The sequence below is a fragment of the Apis cerana genome, linkage group LG3 (genome assembly GCF_029169275.1).
Source record: "Apis cerana isolate GH-2021 linkage group LG3, AcerK_1.0, whole genome shotgun sequence".
Taxonomy (NCBI): domain Eukaryota; kingdom Metazoa; phylum Arthropoda; class Insecta; order Hymenoptera; family Apidae; genus Apis; species Apis cerana.
This window is the reverse complement of record NC_083854.1, coordinates 10,753,069-10,773,959: the sequence shown is the minus strand read 5'-3', so window position 1 is coordinate 10,773,959 and position 20,891 is coordinate 10,753,069. Positions and strand designations below refer to the sequence as shown.

At 36.2% G+C, this 20,891-nt stretch overlaps 1 protein-coding gene and 1 long non-coding RNA gene across 19 annotated transcripts in view; both read left to right on the top strand.

Moving 5' to 3' along the window:
- Nucleotides 1–20,891, top strand: part of LOC107998141 (guanine nucleotide-releasing factor 2) — a 76,899-nt gene that overhangs the window by 37,661 nt on the left and 18,347 nt on the right. Inside the window, exon 1 of one of the 18 annotated variants that reach the window (XM_017057224.3) lies at nucleotides 956–1,511. The exons of the other annotated variants lie outside the window; for them this stretch is intronic. The gene's annotated coding sequence lies outside the window, so the exon portion shown is untranslated. Of the gene's footprint in view, nucleotides 1–955; nucleotides 1,512–20,891 lie in introns of those variants that run through there. 18 annotated transcript variants of the gene reach the window in all.
- LOC133665819 (uncharacterized) lies at nucleotides 9,322–19,500 on the top strand. The gene is made up of 2 exons (XR_009829207.1): nucleotides 9,322–11,025; nucleotides 11,220–19,500. It is a non-coding gene; the product is annotated as an uncharacterized LOC133665819 (long non-coding RNA).

Sequence of the window (20,891 nt, the reverse complement as noted above, 5' to 3'; positions counted from 1 at the left end):
TATTTATATTTATTAATATTTTTTCTCGTATTAAACATTTCCCGCTATTGTACAATTAAATTTAGCAATATGAACGTGAAATATGAAAACATATAAAATTAAAATTAATTAATTTCACTCACGATATTTAATCAGGAGAAGTAATTAAAATATTTGTATTTTAATTAAAATTAAATTTCATATATGTTTGATAAATATAAAAAGAAACTATTTTTTTCAAATGCTATTAAAACATCATAATTCTTTAATATAATGTTATATTCATTCTCACATTACACTGAATACTTGATGAAATGTATCGTTATTCCCTCAGAGTATAATAATATCATCATGTTACTCACGTAATCTCGTTTGAATTATTGCTCGTTTAATTCGAAATATAATACCTCTAATTCCATTGCAATTATCATTGGTTAATCATAATCAAAACTGTAATGCGAACAAAAGTACTTATTCACGACGAATCGTTATCGTAAAATATGAAAAAAAAAAAAAAATTAAATCGAATGAATTTAACAGCGAATAATAATGGTGTCCGAAAATAGCAAAGTATTATGTTAAATGGCTTAGGAACACGGCCGATGCATCTTTCTATCATCGTGGGAGTGTGAGCGTGAAAGACGCGAGAAAGCTTGTGCTTGCTTACGATACACGATCGAGCCCACTTAGTGGAACGAAGATGAAAAGGAAAAAAACGAAAGAGAGATCGAATATCTCTCGACTCGAATGCACGAGTGGAAGAGAAACGAAAAAATAACGGAGGAAAGATCGAAGATCTTCCAAGGTATACACGCGACGTATGCGACAAGGACAAAATTATATAGAATAGAAAGAGAGAGGAATAGAGAACGAAACGATAGAGATAAACGGACGAGAAAGAGAAAGAGAGGGTCAAGCGGGGCATGCACGCCGGTGCAACAAAGACGGAGACAAGAGATCGTACTCGATGCTCGTCGGGTGAAGTTAGTTAGCAGTCGATGCGCACACGCCACGCGGTCCGGACGTACGTCGTTTCGTACCTCTCTCCGGTGTCCTGTCGTGTTGTCCGTTCGTTTCTCTCTCGGTTTGTCAACGTGTCCGGTTCGAGGTAGGGAAATCCGTGACGCTTCCGCTCGAAAGTGAGTCTCTTTCACAACGATCGACGAACGATAGAAACTCGGTCGACCGTACACCATCTTCATAGTTTCTTCCTTGAAGGGACCGCGTGTGACCGGTTTCGAGTTTCATGAAAACCGATCTTACCAGTGCTACTATATCGGAATTCACGATGTTCGTGATATTTTTGTGACATTGATTGTGACTCTGAAATCCGCGTGTATGACAAGTGTTCTCGAGATTCAGTTAATTACGACGTTATCTTAACGGAAAACTTCAATGGCTCCTTATCGACTAGAACGTTCATTTCTTATTGGTGTTTGAACGAAACGTAAACACAACTGGAGAGACTCGTCGAGATTGTTGTTCTCTAAGAAACGTACGGGACTCGGAGCATTCCTGAAATTCTGAATCAGGTAAAACAAAATATTTAGTGTAGTTTCTTTAACCTATTGAGACTCGATATCGTACAAACAATTAGATTTTACGTATAATAATTTTCCGGTCAATACACATTATCGTTTCTTTTCTTCTTCTTTTAAAGACTGTCCCTTTTGTCTAGATTTTACAATTTCATAAAATTTTAAATATCACGTCACGATAAGCTATATTTTTTTATATACTTTGGTAAATAGGAAATAATTAAATGCAATAGCGTTCGATTCCTAACGGATTAAGAATAATCGTGTCACGAATCGTATCAAATTGAAATCAGGCAATAATATTCATAGAACTATCCGGTAGTCAATTCAAAATACCGTTACGAAACGATCGGTAAAAATGCTCCCTGTTAACGATATATGCGGATTGAAACGGTGAAATATGCATTAGGGCCGATCGTGGCGCTTCACGCTTAATTTCTTCTCCCGATATTTTTCGGACGGTATTTGAATTTTAAAGTCGCGCTCGACGTAACGGGTGGATCAATCATGGCTGCACGGTGGCAATGACAGGATGGCGTTTATTAATAACTTCGTGACAGAAGTGACGCGCCCGTTCGAACAAACCTTCGTGCCTTCGTGTTTTTGTCGCGTAACAATAAATCACAGTGTCCCGTTGTCGGTGAGTCGAACGACGAACCTAATGAAACTTTTCCGTTTTCATATATTATATAGGTGCATTGTCGTCGTTGTACATACTGAACCGGCGCCTGTGACTCACTTCACGGGCGTGTACTGTGCTTTTTTGCGGTTGAAACGACGAGACATGAGATCGTAGGAAGGAATATTGTTACATCCGCATTCTGCCTCCGAGGCGTCTGGATATAATATTTACATATACAAAAAAAGGATCAAATGAATAGGTAAAAAAAGGATCGGACGTTTTAAATTGAAATCTTTTTAACAATGTAATTTTCGATACAAGTTTTACGAATCATATGAACGTCATTAGAGAGGAAAATTTTTTGACGTTCTATTGAAAATAGAAATGTTTTAAAATAAAAATAAAGGAATATAATAATTATTAATTTAATGATTGATTTTTGATAATTAAATATAATTTTATATTCTTTTTAAATAAGAAATTTTGTAAAACATTCGATCCTTTTTAGTGATTCAATAAATTGGTTTCAACTTTAGCGATTTTGTAATTCAATATCGTGAAAGTTCTATTCCCTAAATGAAAATACTTTCTTATCAAGCGCTTTAGGCTGTGAAAGTCCTAAGTCTATATCTGATAGTTATCGTCTATGATCTTACGGAAACAATTTTTCTAAGTATGCTCTATTAAATCTCTTGTAAGCATCGAACGTATCTTGTAGGATTCTCAAGTAGGATTCGAATAATGTTTATTTCAAGATAAAAACGAGAAATTGTATCTAGGAACAACATAATATATTTGTTGATTACAAAATTATTACATATTTTCTGAAAATTATCACATTTTATTTGCTATATAAGAATGAATTAAAATAAAGATATAATTAATCTGTCGACATTTAATTTCACAATAATTATCTAGATTATACCATCACTTTCTGTAAGTTAATCCTAAATTATGAAAGTAAAAAAAGTAATCTCTTGATAAAACTTGAAATTGGCATTGGACGTGATATTAAGAAAATTACAAAAAGTGGGTCAAGAAAATCTGAGAATTGAAATTTCTCGGATGAATTCCAGAATTCGCGAAGAGTTAAAAATAATTCGAAAAATCTTAAAGAAACAGATGAGATACGATCTTAAATTTCGAATCAATGGTATTTCTGTTCATTTAGGGCCACTGTTCGTGATCGACCAAAGAATGTCTGGAACATATCGATATTCGTTAAGCCTGAAATTTATTGCAGACGTCGCATTATACAATAAAACATACCGTAGAAGGAATTCAAAGATGAGATCATAGCAAGTGCACGAAAGTAGGCGGTCGGACGATTCAATAAACAGCAGGACGAAGGTCAGGCTTAAGTCATCAACTGTGTTAACACTTTTATTTTCGACTCGCACATTCTGGCTAATACGAAAGGATTTCAAATTCCGATCTCTTCTCCACTTTTAAAAATATTCAATTGAGATAATATCTGAGCTAAATATTCTTTCCTTTTTTTTCTTGGTTAATCCATTAATTAGTAGAATTTGATCGAGTTTTTTTCATCCACAATTTTTCTAAGCGTTCTTTTATAGATTTTGTTATCGATGTTCCAAATAAATACTATTCTTACAAATTCCATTTTACATTACAAATTTTATCACCGTTCAATAAACGATCGTTATTCCCGAATTGTTCATATTCGATCTCGGTTCGAATTCTAAAACGCGATCTTCTTCTTTCCAAAAAAAAACGAAAAATCTTTCCTACTTACATGCAACCACCTCAAGAAAGTTAAATATAAAATATTCCTCGATATTTACGTCGTAGAACGAATATCCAGAAGAAAGATTCTTCGAATATCTTTCTTACAAAAAAAAAGAAAAAAAACAAACGCGTTACAAAGTAACCGAACTCTCCTCTCGCGCGATTCTATCATAAATTCCATCTAAAATTCCGTCTAAAATCAACGTCCTATATCAAATTTACCTTAAAATTCAGCGTATATAAAACTTTCCTCCGTTATAACCGTGGAACCACCTCGCCAACAGTTTCCAAGGAGATTTTTCCGGAATTTTAAAACGAGGACGAGGAGGAAATTTTTCACGAGGCTTCGTCGATTTTCTCCTCGTACGGGCCATTTGTTAAGACGTTAAGGAAGGAAGCAAGGAAGGAAGGAAGGAGAGAAGGGAGGAAGAAATCGGAGAATCCAGCTCGAAACGCGATACCACGATCCTTTTTTTTTTTTTTTATTCGTGGATGAAAAATCGGCTCCGATCCTCCAACCGACCGTGAGCTTCCACCATCGTTGAGTCCTCGAGGCGAATCTAATGTCAGGGACTTTGCCTCGTAACGAAAGCGGTTAATTAATTAACAGAGGCCGTGGTCGAGAGACCGCGTGCACGGATAAAGTGGATTTTCTTGTTTCGTTTTGTTTTCCAGGGAATTTTGCCTGCCTCTTGTTTTTTTATCGTTGCCTCGCGTGACTCTTGAACTGGTTCGATCGGTTCGATGAATCGTGGCTGTTCCTGTTCATTTTTCTTTGGTTGGATTTAGGTTAGGCTCGAACTTTATTCGAGGATTCGAGGTGTAATTTAATTTTTTGGAAAAACAATTTTTCTCGTCTCTTTTTTCGACCAAGAATTGATATCAGGTGATCGTTAATGTTCGATGACAAGAAATTAGATTCGAGGTGGATAGAATTTTATGTAGGTTTTATTCTTATTTCATTAATTTTATTCCTCTTTTCTTCCAATTACAAAAATACAAACAAACAAAGAAAAAGAAATATTAAAGGAAATATTTGTCTTTACAAGACGCGTAAGGAGATGTACGACTCGTGTTTCCTCGTGTTCACGTCGGTTTTTCGGTTTACACGGTTTGAAAGGAAGGAAACTGGGAGTAATAAATTGCTCGAGCATTTATCCACGTGGTAACGATTGACATAATAGTGTAACACGTGTGTCGAGCATGTGCTATGTCCAGAGAGGGATGTTGATAACGTGCACAGGGAAATTAGATGCAGAACAGCCTCTGGATAAGTGTGTTGAAAAACGATCTTCTTTCATCGAGGAGGCACACGCGAGCTCTCCAAAAACTACTCTCGCTTTTTCAAACTTGAATCTCCGCATTGCGGACTTGTAAATCGTGTTTCTTTTTTCGTCTACGGGGATGGGCGTTTTTTTGGATTTTATTCTCATTCGGTTTTCGTTCTCATTCGCGACAGCTTTGAATAGAAAATAAAATAGTCAGTTTTCTTTCTTTCTTTAGTTTGCCCTTTTTATATATCTATATATATATTTTTTTTTCTGCGACAGAATTATTAAAATTACGATTACGAATATATTCGAATTTTAAAGTATAATTTTCACGGAATATCAGAATATTTCTTTTTTTTTTTAATTCATGAGTGTCAAGTATTAGATTTCAAGTTGAAAAGTTTTGGGAGAATTTCTTTGGTAATTTAAGAAAGTGCTTTTTAATTCATTGCTTTCGTACGATCCTTATTTCAAATACGTAAGTACGTATTTCTTTGGGAAACTTTCTTGAAAGCATTAATCTCCCTTGTCCAGGCCTCCGTATTGCATTTCCTTTTCATTACACTCTTTTTGCTCTCAATTTATATCAGCTCGGTGTCTTATTACTTCCTTTGAAACCTCTCTCCCCCACCCTTCCTTTTTTCTTCTTATTTTACAAACAATATTTCTACATACAGAATAAAATTGCATTCATAATATTTGATAATTAAACGAATTAAAATTATTTTGCCATTTTGCCAATGTGAAAATTATACCATATTGTTTTAACGTTACACTATAGATCCATCCACCATTTTATCGTTCTAAGCAAATTCTATTCTAACAATTGCAGCCGCGTATCTCGCGTGACTCATGAGAGAAGCAATAAACACATCATGCGTGCTAAGAATGTATAATATATAAATAGTGAATCGAGCTTAAGATATAATCTATTCATCGTCTATCCATCGCGTGAGTGACAAACAGGTTTAAACCTCTTCCCGATTCTCTTCGATTCCCATCTGAAAATATAAAAAAAAAAAAAAATGAAATATTTATAGTCGAAGATGTAGTCACAAACACGTATAACTTTCAAATTACACTGCCTATTATTTCCAAATACTATGCACTTATTTTACTGGATGAAAAGAAATTGAAATTTCTTCAATTCTCTTCATTTCCAAAAAAAAAACGAAAAAAAAAAATATTTACAGTCAGAGAGATGCAATAAATGTAATTTTTAAGTTGAAATTCCTCCGAATAATTTATGGACCATTCATCGTCTGCGGTTTATTAAAACTTGAACCACTCCTAATTTATCCGATAACTTCCATCTCATGTTTTATTATTTTACCTACTACGCTCAAAAAAGGATTAAAATTTCTCTAAATGATTCACGAACCGATTTCCAATACCCAAAATACCTGTTACTTTATCGAGATTTCACTCCTAATCCTCGTCCAATATCGACTTCCACCTACTGTTTCACTATTTCGCCAACTTCACATTGAGTAAAACAAAAAAAAGACTTCAAATTCCTTCGCATAACTCGTGGGATGAATTTCAAATATTCAAAAACGTGTCCGCGGTTTATTAAGACCCCCCCAACCGCTCCTAATTTATCCGATGTACCTTTAAAAAAAAGAAAAAGGAAAAGGGAGGCCAATAAACGAGCATCCTCGTTGAATCCATCCGCTTCCATCCTCCACTTCCTGTCTCTTTATTCTTTCCCCCGATTCCTGGAGCAACGGCGCGTTACACGGAAGAAAGCATCGACAGCGGCGAGTGGGGGAGGAAGGAGGGAGGGAGGGAACGGATAGAAATTGGATTCTTGTTTGCAGAGTCTTATTTGATTACGAGAGGCGGCCATTTTTCCGTGGTAGCCGTGGTGGAGTTACGGGTACACCTCGCCAGGTTTCCTCGACGAGGTGTTGGGGTAACCGCTGATAAAGCGACGGAGGAGGAAAACGTAAAAGCGAAATCTCGGGAGGGATCCGCGTTATTTTGCGCGGGGAAAATTAAATGCAAATGAGAGGAGGGATGGTTCTCCCGGATTCTCGGGAAGAGCGTTCGAGAAGATGGTTTCGATGGATCGGGGCCGCCGCCGCCTCGGAATGATACTCTTCGAATGATTCGATTATTCGGGAACGAATGAACGTTGACAGAAATTGCTTGTACGAGGATTGACAGGGGGGATTATAGAGCGAGGGAATGTATCGATTCTCGCGTTTTCAACTTGTGCTTTCTGCTCTTTTGGTGTTGGATGAAAAAAAAGAAGAGAAAGTTGCTCGTATTGACTTTTATTGCAAAATAAAAAAGAAGAAAAAGTAGAGTTAATCAATCGTAACGTAACGTATAATATTTAAGAAACGACGAGGAAAAAATTAATGGGATGATAAAAAATAAAAATAGCGTTATCTACCTTTCAATGTATTCTTCTCGTTACTCTTTTGTGAAGAATTTGAAATAAAAAAAAAATATCAAAAATTCACGTTTTTAACGAGAAGAAAAATTACACGATGTCGTTGAAAAAAGAAAAACGTTATTGACGAATCAATTTTGTTTTGAGGAAGAAATTTTTTTATTGAAAAAGAAAAAAAAGGGTGTTAATCGATCGTGACATAACGAGATGGTAGTTTTCTAGCGAAAACAAGGCGGATTTTGTTTGACGGTGAAAAAAAATGAACGGATCGTAAAAATGCACGGTGTACACGGTGGAGGGTATAATACCTCGAATTCAGGAAGCAAGCAGTCGGACTACTCGCGTTCTTCCACACTTCCGCCGAGTGCACTTCTCATCCGCATTTTGCCAGCCACTTTTCCACCGGCTTTTCACGTGAAAAGAGCGCGCAGTTTGCATGTAGCGAGATTTAGAAAAGCCCCATCCACTCGGCTTCCACCATTTTTCCTTGATTTTTCAACTTTAATGTGTTTACATTAGTTGGGATAATGCGTAACATTTAGAATTTAAACGTACCCGCATCTTTTTTAATCCGCGTTATTTCGTTCGTTTACTCCACTTTTTCATTCGCCCTCGTGTTAAATATCTCTCCGAGGATTTTTCTTGAGTAAATTTCTTTTTTTTTTTTTTACGTATTTTAAAACGTATTTCGTGAAAAATTGATGAAAAAAAATTTCACGTGTATATTTCGCGCGACAGATATATCCATTTTTTTTTTTTTTTATTGTAACTTCATTATCGCGAAACTGAATTTTTGCTCCGTAATAACACGTGTAAAATCTCGAATCGTGAAAAACAAACAATTGTCAAACAATGTGATACAACAAAAGGTAACGATGAAAAAATTTCGCCAAACGTTTTATTAACGCTCGGTGAAAAATGTGAAAAGAGCGAATCAAAAGTGTTTCCCGAACAAATTTTTAAAAGTTGCGATAATTTTTAAAAATGAATTATTATTTTTCTCTTTTTTCTTCTTTACAACTTTGACTGAAACGAAATTTTCGTTACGACGTTACGTTTTTCAATGCGATTCCCCTCTCAAAGAAGAGAAATCAATATGAAAAAATATTTTTCCCGAGCCGAAAGAAATTGTCGAAATTGAATCGCAAGAAGATTTGCGTTTTCTGCGAATCTATTAAATGTAATATAAACGCCGATTACGCGTTTTTTTATTCTCCAGGGGGACAGTACTTTCTTTCATTAACAACTTTCTTTCCAGCGTCTCATTAGCCGTTCTTAATTTTAATCGCATCAACGGCTGGAAACTCGTGCAAAATCATCGTCGACGTCGGTTTCCATGTTACTTTTCTTCCGTCGAATGTCACGAGCGTTGGTTAACTGCACGTTGTGCAGCTGTCGATACAATTTGGTTTGATTGAAATCAATAAGTCAATATCGTTTTTTATTTCCTCCTTTTATTTCCCTATCAACGATTCGTTCGTTACTTTGCATTATTTTATGCGTTACGTCCGATATTTCATTTGTTTTAATCTAAAGTTAGTTATTTTTCATTCCGTTGTCAAAAAAAATGTTGAATCGTGATACGATTGAACGTTTAATTTTGATATTAAAATTTTAATATCTCTAGTATTAGCGAGTCGTACAAATGGGAAAAAAAATCTTTGTAACTTGAATTCGATCAATTTTCCCATTGATCCATATTCTCCTTCGTTGATTCAGACGGAACAAACTTATCCTTTTCAAACGGATTATTTTCTTAAAGTTAGACATTAGCGTCTTAAGCTTTTCCCCTCCGAGGCAAAAATTATATCCAAGGAAACCGAGTTGAAACTGGACCCCGCTGTACTCCATTATACCCGCAAACTCTATTTCTACTGTTTAAAGAAAAAAAAAAAAAAAGATTTTTCGCTTCCGATATTTTGTCCTCTTTTATCCGACCATAGCCTTTTGAAAGCTTTCTCGTCCAACTATCTTCAAACGTTATAAGGGATTGGCCCTTTAATGGAACCCATTGTTTGCACTTTGAAGAGTATCAAAGATGTTACAAAGCGTTCTATAAATGGTACCGGACCCCCACCGAGGGGATGGATTCTACGCGAAAGGTTTGTTTTTCTTCTTCTGGTAAAATCGATCGAAAAGAAATTTCAAATTAAAAAAAGAACTCGACGTAACGATCATACTTTGAGAGTTAATCTTTAATTCAGAGTGAAAATTATTTTATCTAAAACTTATTTCGTAAAATTACTATCAAATATATTTGCATCTTTACACGAGCCATTACTACCAATAATCGCAATATTAATATAAAAAAAGAACTGTGTATATATAAAATAATTTTAATTAGAAGCAATGAAAAATTGGAACGAAGAGGAGATCGTCATATTTTATCATTTATCAAAAAAGCTATATATATATATATCTCACGAAATACACAGCCTCCATTAATTCACGTATCGATTCCATCCCCGCTTCCATCTCGTTCGACCATAAAAATCGAACAAGCATTATCGATTATTTGAAACGATCATTGACGAAGAAGCCACCACCGAAGGAGGAAACGTTGAGAACGTCGACTATATTAAACCGGCGATCCGTTTCGTTCCTTCGAGACGAGATTGAGACCGATTTATCCACGACACGATTTCGAACCGTAAATAGCCCCCGTGTTTAAATGTCGGGGCTAACGAAGTATCGGTATCGTAAATCAAATTCGGCCTGTATCTCATTATAATTAACGGAATTATCCGCGTTTCGAGCAATCACCGGACGAATTAACGTGATTGTGACGTGCGTCCTCCTGAGAATTTAATGAATTTGATGAAAATTCGAACGAGAGAGAACAAAAAAATATATATATATATTTAATAATATTATTTATTAATATACTATTATATATTATTAATATTAATTAAATATATATATATTTCAGAGATTGAACAACGAATATTCGAATTGCAAAGCAGATAAATGACCGGGTTAAATGTTTTCAATTTTGTTTAATTAGGTTAGGTTAGGTTAGGAAATGTTTGGCGCGAGTGAACGTTGTCCAAAATCATGCGACAGATTAATAATATAATTACGATGTGAAAGTATTTAACGAAAAATCGAAGGAGGAAGAAAAAATATATTTGAAAATGGAAAACGAGTCTCAATTTATAAAATAGAATAAATTAACCACGATTTGGATTCGATAAATATTTTCAAGTTTGTTTAATTAAATTAGGTTAGGAAATGGAAATGTTTGATGGAACAACGATGTGTATCTTGCTCATTTGACGAAAAATCGAACGAGAGAGGAAGAAAAAATATATTTGAGAATGGAAAACGAATTTCGAATTGTAAATAAATTAAATACGGGATAAATGTAATTGGATTTGTTGGATGTTTCCAAATATTTGTCGCGAATGAAACACGGTTGAGTTTTCGTTCGTTTGGTGGAATTGGATTAAACTCTTTTGGAAAAAGGTATGGTAAAAGGTTTTTTTCATTCCGAAGTAATGATCTTACACCTGGAATGTCGGTGCGAGTCTCGAATTTTTTAATGGTTTAGATTGTTTCTAATCATATATTTCTTTGAAATTTTGCAAGATAGGATTAAAATTAGAATATTTAATATTTATTCTATTTAAATATTCAATTCTTTTAAAGTATAAGAATAGTTTTCAGTTAACGTGGAATTAAAGAAGAAAATATACGGTAGATATTATATCTTAATGATAAAGGAGCAAGAAAATGTATGGTAATGTATGGCAAAATGGATGTGGTAAGAACTTTACAAGAATTGGTCTTGAGAAAGGATGATTCAGACAGACTCCTTCCCGGACATTGCATCAGCATTTTTTCAATAATGTGAAACATTACTTAAATGGAAAAAAAAACGAATGATGACAACGCCAAAAGTATCCTGTATAATTTCATACGAAAATGTGATTTCGTTTAACCTTTCATAAATAAATCCGAAGAAGTTTCTTCTTGCTCGCTTCAATTATCGATGGAAAAAATAAAAGGGTGAATAATTAGTTAGATAATTTTAAACAAGTTTCTTTTTTTCTTTTAATATTAAAAATGAAGAGAACCGGTATTAACAAATAGATAACTATGATGCAACGAGAAAATATAGGTTAGTAATTTTTCTAGATATCAATAGTCACACAAAGACCAGTCTTTATATTATAAAATACTACGCATAAAGAGGCGTAGTCTCTCGTCTTTAACCTTGCATTCCTTCAGTTCAAAGAGATATATCTTTGTTTTCGAAGAAGATTTTATCAGAGCAGATTTTTCAACTTGAAAAACGTCGTTTTCCATACTCAAAGTACATTCACTCATTCGTATAAAAAAGTTTCGATCGATCGAAATGTTATTCCACCTCAATTTCATATCTTTCTTTTCTTTCCTTTTCTCTCAAATTTTTAACTTCCTCCAACCGACTACAAAAACTAGACCAAAATATCAACTTCTCCAAATCATTTCTCTTCACCCAATTACGAAGCGAAATTAAATAATAATAATAATAAAATCAATTTTCTCTCTCTGTCTCCCTTTCCCTCTCCATTCAAAACTATTTGATCCTCGTTTCAAGGATCCTCACCCTCCAATCCTTGCTCTCCCGCATTAAATCGTCCTTCCCGCGTTAAATCGAGCATATCCGGCCGGTTTACGGACATTTTACGAATTTTAAAATCCGACAGAATCGAGCGAGAAAGGGAATTCGTCCTCTCGATTCGATCTCTCTTAATTCTTCCCTCCCCTCGTGTAGCACCCCTTCGCCAATATCAGCATCGAAGCATGAATTTCCCAGCTGGAAACTGGCCCGTGGTATTCCGTGGACATTAAAGTCCCGTAATTGCTGCATCGCTGCGAGGCGAAACGTGGGAGGAGATTTCGTGCCGAATCGGCCTCCTCCGCTCTCACCCCCTCGTTTCCATGGAGGCGGCCGTTCCACGGTGGATGCAGTTGCACAGAACTCGGACCTGTTAACAAATTAGCCGAGGAATTTGTTGATCGGTGGCAGCGCGCGGCGGTAACGTAGCGTATGATTAAACCACCGATCGAAATTACGCGAGGCCCATTAATATTCCGTAATAAGTGTGATTAACTCGGTTGGCCCGCGTTCGCATAAATCACGTTTGCGTTCAGCTTAGCTAAGCCGCGAAATATATACAGATTCGGCGGAGGGTGAAACGGCGGCAAATTCAAAATGGGCGGGATTCTCTTTTTTTAAAGAGGAGAGAAATTGGAAACGAGGAGAGAGAGAGAGAGGATTCGCAGAATTTACATTATTTTTCCATTGCTAATTGTGCAGGATCTTTCGTTAAATACACGGGTAATTTTAAATGCAAATGTTCCCGCCGGAAGTATCAATCGTGTCCGTGCAATAACGCGCAACGTGAGTGTGCAAATGGTGAGTTTACAGTTTCGTTCTGGTTCGGGAAATGAGCGGTAAAATTTGTTATCATATATATATATAGTGAGAATGGTTATAATTTGTCTAAATTCAAAAAGCAAAAAAGAAAGAGGCTTCTAGAGATAAAAATGTGAGCGTTGCCTTCTCTGTATCCTTGCGGCGGAGAGTGTACAACGATTAATGTAGGCAACGAGATGGAAAAATTGCCGTTCTTCCATTTTTCTTTTTTTTTTTTTCTCGTTTATTCCGATTTGAAATTTGCCGCGGCGATGCGTCTCGCCGCCACTCGCCAGTCCTCGCATCGATCGATCGTCTCGAAAACTGGGAGGATTCTCGGGGCGGAGAAGCAAGCATTTCACGGTGTTTCATCGTGTTTTGGCCGCCGGTTTCGGCCTCGCTTACTAAATTTAGTTCGTTGTCCGAAGCCACCATCTTGGAATAATCCTCTTTCGGCGTTTAAGCTATTTCGAAAGCTCTTTAAAGCTCGGGCAAACGCTTCTTCATATTTTCCGCCGCGACGACGTACTCCACCGCGACTTCTAAACCACCCCGTCGTTCCTCTCAAGGATATCTGATCTTTCGTAAAATCGAGCGTCTTCGTTTTGACGATTTATTGTCATTCTTAATACGAAATTGTATAATCGAAGATACGTCGCTCTTTTATCTAAGAAGAATAAGAGTTTGATGTAATAATTTATAAAAATTTATAAAGAAAAAAGAAATGTAGATAATTATTTTATCGAAAAATAAAGGCTCCAGTGCTTGGGCACAATTTTGCACGACTAATTATTTAAGAAATTTCCGCGAACAATTAGATTGACGAAATTTTGGCTCGAAATCCATAGGACAAATTGAGCCCAACGTTTGTTAACCCGTGATCTCCATCGTGTTTCGAATTCGATATTCAATATTTACGGCAAAGTGTGTTATACGGTTCGTGCGATTGGTCTCTTAATCGCGTTGACTCACGATATCCGCGATATTCCCCGAATTTCATACCTTCCTAACGCGTCATTCGATCTTCCTCGAGCCACTGCTAAGAGAAAAAAAAGGAGGAACAAAGTTTATCTAGAGTACATACGGGCGATAAGTTGTCAACGTGTTTCTTAAGCGCATTTCGCGCTGTGCAAAAGAAGTGCGATAAAGTTATAAAATAAAAATTGAACGATTATATGGGACGATCTATTCATTCCCAGATAGCAGATTTAAATAACGATGTATATTTATTTTGACTCTTTCCTCTTTCATTCGCCATCACGCTCGATAAAATACGAAGGGAATTGGATGGAAAATCCTAAATTTCAATTTCATGCTCAAACGTGCTTATAGATGCACGCTTTCCCTTATCTAATCTTTCTTTTGTTTACCATATTTCCTTCCGCCTTTTCGCCATTAAACTATTGAATTCTCTAAGTATTCTCCTTTTTCGTTCGACTTTTACTCCGTTCAGATAACAGGTACACCATCATCCGGATAATCCGTTAATTTCGGTGGAACGCCGGCATTCCCTGACACCGGGGATCCACCCCGAAAATAACCGCGAGGTTGTTGCACCGCTCGTAATACGCGACGACTGTGCCGCGCATTCGAGTCTCCAAAAAACGAATGGTAGACGAATGCCGCCGCTCGAATTTCATCGTTACCATGCCTCCGCCACGGATGATAGTCCGCGGGGATATTGGATGGCGAGAAGCGGCCTATCCGCCCCCTCCAACTCTCTCCAGGGGTTGAAACAAGGGTTGGCCTGTGCACGCGTTCGAGGGACGTTCGAATCGACGTGTTTTACGAGCTGGTAATTTTCGTGTATGAGAATCTAATCCATCGCTGGGATGAAATATCGAGTTTCAGATTACGCTCGAATTTTGGGGCGTGTGTGTGAGGGAATAGTAAAATATATCCTTCTTTCGAGCCACTCGATCGAGAGTTTCAATCATTTCTGAATTTGTTTTAATTACGAATGTGTTGTAATTTTTCGTATGTTATATAATATCGTTGAATTATTATTCAAAGTCATCGTGTGCGAAGAAAAATAAAGATTTGAAAAATTGTATTCATCGGTGAAGGCTTTGAATTATGAAATTTTCTATCCGAGTTTCAAGTTTAATTATAAGTTTCGAAGGTACGAAAGAAAATGAAATATCCGAATTTTTTTTTCGACTAATACGTCATCCATCCACGAAACGTTCCGGTTGTTGTTAAATCCGGGCGAAACGAAATCCAGGGAATGATATTCAGGCCCGAACGTCGCGAAACGATTGATTAATAGACCGTTTTCCGCGGACAGGGGGATGATCCTGATTTCCCGCGATTCCCGCCGCGAAATACCCGGAAAATCCGCATTTCGGTATTAGGCACGATCCGCCGTGAAATCGCGTATCCGATAACCGCAAACCGCGATAACCATCCCGTGTCTCGTGTCTCACACGTGTTTCTCCGCGTACACTCCTCTCCATAATTACACGGTGATGGGGTAAAATTTAATAATAGCTGAATGAAACTTATCTCGATAATTTATTCGAAATAATAATAATAATAATAATAAGGGGAAATAATCGTAGCGGCGCGTGATTATGTTAAAATCAATTATAATTCGTAATAAATGTTATTACGCATCATTTCGATGAGTAATTAGTCAAAGTAACTTTATTCGAAATTTTTAATTAATTTTCAACGGGTTAATGCTTCCACTCTGACGGACAAATTTAACTCTAACATTTATTCGAGATTATTTATACAAATTTTATTCAAAATGTTGTAGCGAAATAATTTTAAACGATTCAATTTAAAATTTCTATTCTTTCTGCTATACTTGATCACGAGGATTAATTGATATAGAATTATAATATATTCTATGGGATTATTTTTTAGAGAATTGTAAATTCTAATTTTTCTATATATTTATACCGATAAACGTGTCTTATAACCTAATGAAATAAGCCTCGACCTCTTTTCCAATCTCACTCACGAGTCTACTTATGAACAAGAGTGTACACGCGTGATACCTTCGGTTGCTACATTTCCCTGCCTTCCTTTCCTCTCTCCCTCTCTTCCACCCTTTTTCTTCCACTCCTTTTTTTTTTTCCTCCTCTCGACGACGTATAGATTGCCTCAGACATCCTGTGCCGTTTTGTTCGTCACATTATGGCCGCGCCGCTATCGAGTTTCCCCGAGTGGTATTCTCGGGGACGATTTTCAACCCCGTTCCTTGATCAGAGGCAGAGAGTCGGGTGAATCGATACGATGCCGCACCACCGGTCGACGGTCCTGCGTCGATATCGTTTCGCGAAATTGTTGGCCGCGATAAGGGCGAGCATTGGCCGATGAAACGACGAAGGGGGGTCGTTGCAGGAGCTCGATCCGCGATCCTAACTTCTCTTCGATTTTAATGGAACTCCTGTTTCGATATACGTGATAATTCATTAACTCGATGTTGATTTATATAACCGAGGTTTGAAAGGAAACTTGAACGAAATTGTGCTGGATGGTTCGAGATGTTGGTCTTCTTTTTCCATGAAATTTCAGGAGAGGAGTGTATTGAATTTATCTCGAATTGAATTACCATTCACTATTAGGAATATATATATATATATATAGTTTTAATGGATATTTTGGAAAGAAAATTGTGAGATCGATGGAATTGTATATTAAATCGTCCTTTTTATTTCAAATATAAAAAAAATCTAATTCGAGTCGATGTAATCGTTTGAGAGAATGTAATCGTTCAGGAGAAGATTGTATAGTGTATTGAATTTATCTCGAATTGAATTACCATTCACTACTAGGAATATATATATAGTTTTAACGGATATTTTGGAAAGAAAATTGTGAGATCGATGGAATTGTATATTAAATCGTCCTTTTTATTTCAAATATAAAAAAAAGAAATCTAATTCGAGTCGGTGTAATCGTTTGAGAGAATTTAATCGTTCAGGAGAGGATTATATAGTGTATTGAATTACCATTCACTATTAGGAGTATATATATATAGTTTTAATGGATATTTTGGAAAGAAAATTGTGAGATCGATGGAATTGTATATTAAATCATCCTTTTTATTTCAAATATAAAAAAATACATCTAATGAGTCGGTGTAATCGTTTGAACTTGAAATAAAAATAGAAAAAGGAAAAAAAGTTATTTATTATTATTGCAAAGTGAACTTTAATCGCGAGACTCATCTTCTCCCCCTATTAATTTTTCTCATCGTTAACAACATCCTTTATGGCACACTACCATCTCTAAGCCCTATTGTCGCAATTAGGCAGAGTTCGATCACCCCCGCGTAATTTCTTGCTCGGTTCCGGATTCCATCGCGCCTCGTTAATCCGAAATCCATTAGTTCGAGCTACCACTTAACGAAGCCGCGGTTAATGAATTTTCACCGGCTAAGGCAATTATTAGCGCGATTCCCCTTTGTCGAATCCTCGTCCATTCGTAATTTCGAGAATGAAACGTCGCTCGACACCCTGTCACGAGTTCATCTTTCGCGGTTCGAACGGTTAGTTCGTGAAGAAAGAACAGGAAGAGAGGGGAAGATGCCGGTTCATTTGTCTCGCGACGATGGAGAAAGTGAGAACGATGGAAATTCGTTGGAAATCACGGTTTGCGCCGCTTGGAATAGCATTCATTGAATAATAGTACGAATTTATTCATAAAAATCGGCACTGGAAGCGAAAAAAACGAATCGCGTATAACTGACGAATTTTTGAGAAAAAATTGGCCCGAGAATTCAAAGGAATCGTTTCAACCAAAGATATCCTCGAAGACTTGAAATTAAACGTTAATAGAAACTGTTAAATCCGATAGAAACGAGTTAATTGTACACTCGTGTCTTTAACTCGAATAATTACGGAGGCGGAGAAGTTGGATTTTTTCATACGTTTTCAGAAACGTTTGAAAGTTTAATTAGTTTGCTGTTATCTGTCGGCCGCTCCCTCGATACGTTGGTCGATTCGAGTTCGACTCGATTATCCGCGCTTCGAGCAGATGATAACCTTGAAGAGTTTCGTAGAGTGAGTTGATTGGTCGAGCGGAGGGGGAAGAAGAAGAAATCGGGGTGAAACACGGGGAGGCGAATAATGAAACGTGACAGCGGGATATTAAAGTGATTCTCCCGATTTTCGCGGTGGAAAACGTCGGCTCGAATAAATCATCGATGACGTAACGAGAGCGAGAAGAAAATTCCCGGGAAATGTAAAATGAGCGGGCTTTAGACGCTCCATTATATTGCAAATTCATATCGGAAATTCGAGATTATCCTATTAATATCCCCATTTGTTTTAATATATTTTCAAGCGTAATCCCTTTATCTCGTTTATCATTTTTAACTCATCCTCGTGTTTGCGATATTTTTCATCGTATTTTTCACGGGTGATCGATATTTGTGCAAAAAAAAAAAAAAAGGAAAAATATTAAAACATGTTTGATTTATATAATATACGATGTGTAAATTGCAAGTAAATATTGAGTTACAATATTTAAAATTAATAACAATTATTTAAAAGTAAAACGAGCCGTCAATTGGATCGTTTCGAAATAATAAGACGAGAATTAAGGTTGGAAAAAATATACATATAATATTTTCTTGTTCATCCTCGATTTCGCAACGCCCTTTCGCCCCGTTTCACCATCCATTAAAACCTCTAACGAACCAGCGGCGAGCAATCAAACGACCCGCGAATCCTCTCGGGAACGTGCACGCTCGCGTTTCGTTTTTTTCTTCTTTTTTTTTTTTTTTCCCTCTCCCCCAAACGAGACAAACACGTTGGAATTTCGGTACTCGAATCACGGTACTCGTAGATTGCGGTTCTACGCGGACGATCGGCCATTAAATCGGCGAGGGTACCATCCACTTCCTCCCCGGATAACTCCATGTCGTCTCCATAAGTCTCTGGACACGTGCCAGACGTTTCGTAAAAAACGTCTATGGAGATAGATTCTCCAATACGATTTTATTTTAACGGATAAAACGTTAAAAAAATAAAGATTGATTATTAGTGAACATTAGCGAATTATTGGATTAAGGGAAAATATTTTCATCTTTTCCGATCTTCTTCAATTTATGTTATTACAGTTTCTCGTGAAAGATGATATTATAATTTGAATTACACAGGTATAGAGTGTTAAGTGAATTGTCAAATGGAAAAAGCGAGTCAATTTTTATATCTTTAGGAAGATAAGAAATAAAAATTGACAATTGATCTACAAAATGTATTATAAGTTCGTTTTTTGAGATAAAATTTACACATTTATAAAGGAAGAATGTAATTAAATAAAAAGGGAAAAGCAACATTTTCCTGCAATAACTTTTGTTAACGAGTTATTAATAAAAGATTAATATGTGACGCTGGCCAGAAAAAGAATATAGAATTCCCTCTTTTATCTGATTATCCAATTTTAACGAAAGTTTTTGCAGGAAAATATTGCTCGAAATTACCTCAAGAATAGTTAATCGATAACCCAGTAATGAATTACATTATCTCGATTGTAATAGTTAATTTAAATAAAATAATCCTTGAATTTAAAATACAAAATTTATTTCGCTTAAATAAAAATATCACATTTTTGTCGTTAAATAATACTCAATTTTGCTTAACGTATTAGTCGCAATTAAACCTGCTGGTTAATCCATTCCCAATTTTAGAACACCTCGAATATAGATGTAGTGGATTATATCGTCTCTACCATTGCAATAATTAATTTTCCATTCTCCATGAAATAATTCTCAATTTTGCTCAATACTTATTAGTCACGATTAATGGTGCAGTCTGGCCCACGAATGGTGGACTCGTTGCATAAGGGCGAGAGGGAGTTTCCGTCCGGGTGAAACGGATCTCTCGTAAATTCAGTGGCAGGGAAACACGGCCGTTTCGATACACGTGTAAACGCGGTCGAAAACGCGGATCTCGGCCTCATTAGCGTTCGCGCGTTCGTCACTCGGCGGCCTAATTGTTAATTAATCGGTGCCACGACTCGTCAAGGATTCCTCCATCGAGATGTTTTCTCGACTTTTCGATACCTGGATCGGTGAAATGGTAACGTGAGAAGGGAATTTTCGAGGGAAATCGATACTTTTCTTGTAAGGTTCGTGGAAAATTGGCAATATCAGGTAAAATTGATCCTCGATGAAATATAAATATATTTCTTACGAATCTTGTGATTGATAATTAAATTTGGATGAAATTGTATTCGATCGTGGAATCCTTCTCGATTTCGGATTGCATCGAATTGTATTAATCTAAATTGTCACTGTGTATGAAATTGCATTTTCATTTTAATATTTTATATTTTTATAGAAAGTATCAAATATTGTAATAATAACGATAATAATAATAATATTGGATAATGTAAATTTCCAACGTAAGTTGATTAAATCGTGAATTATGTGAACGTATTTCGTTTGCCGGTGGTCTGCATAATTGTCGATTAAAGGGTTGATTAAATTCATTCGGACGAATAATCGACGTCAAAGAGCCAGCGACGCGCTATCATCGTTTCCAACGATACATTATACACAACAGAAATAGAACAATCAGGAATCATTTATTTCCGTGAACATTATTCGCGAGTGTATTAATTAATTAAATTGGGAATAATCATTTTAATCTTTTCATCGAAACACAAACGTATAATGATTATCTTACATATGGCCGATGTATCTAAATTTTTAATTAGTTTCATAATAACGTAGACGAAACGATATCAATCTTGCCAATCCTTCTTTCGAATGAAACAACATTTTTAACTTCAATAAATCCCACTCTTATAAAATAATATCCAACCGCCGAACGCAAAACTTTTTCAACATCTAAAAAGCTCGATAAATCATTACCTTTTTCTCAATCCTTTTAACACTGTCCATACGTTGAAAATTCACTCTCGTCCACTGTTTTCCAACAGTTTTCCTTGGCGTTCAACCTGCTCA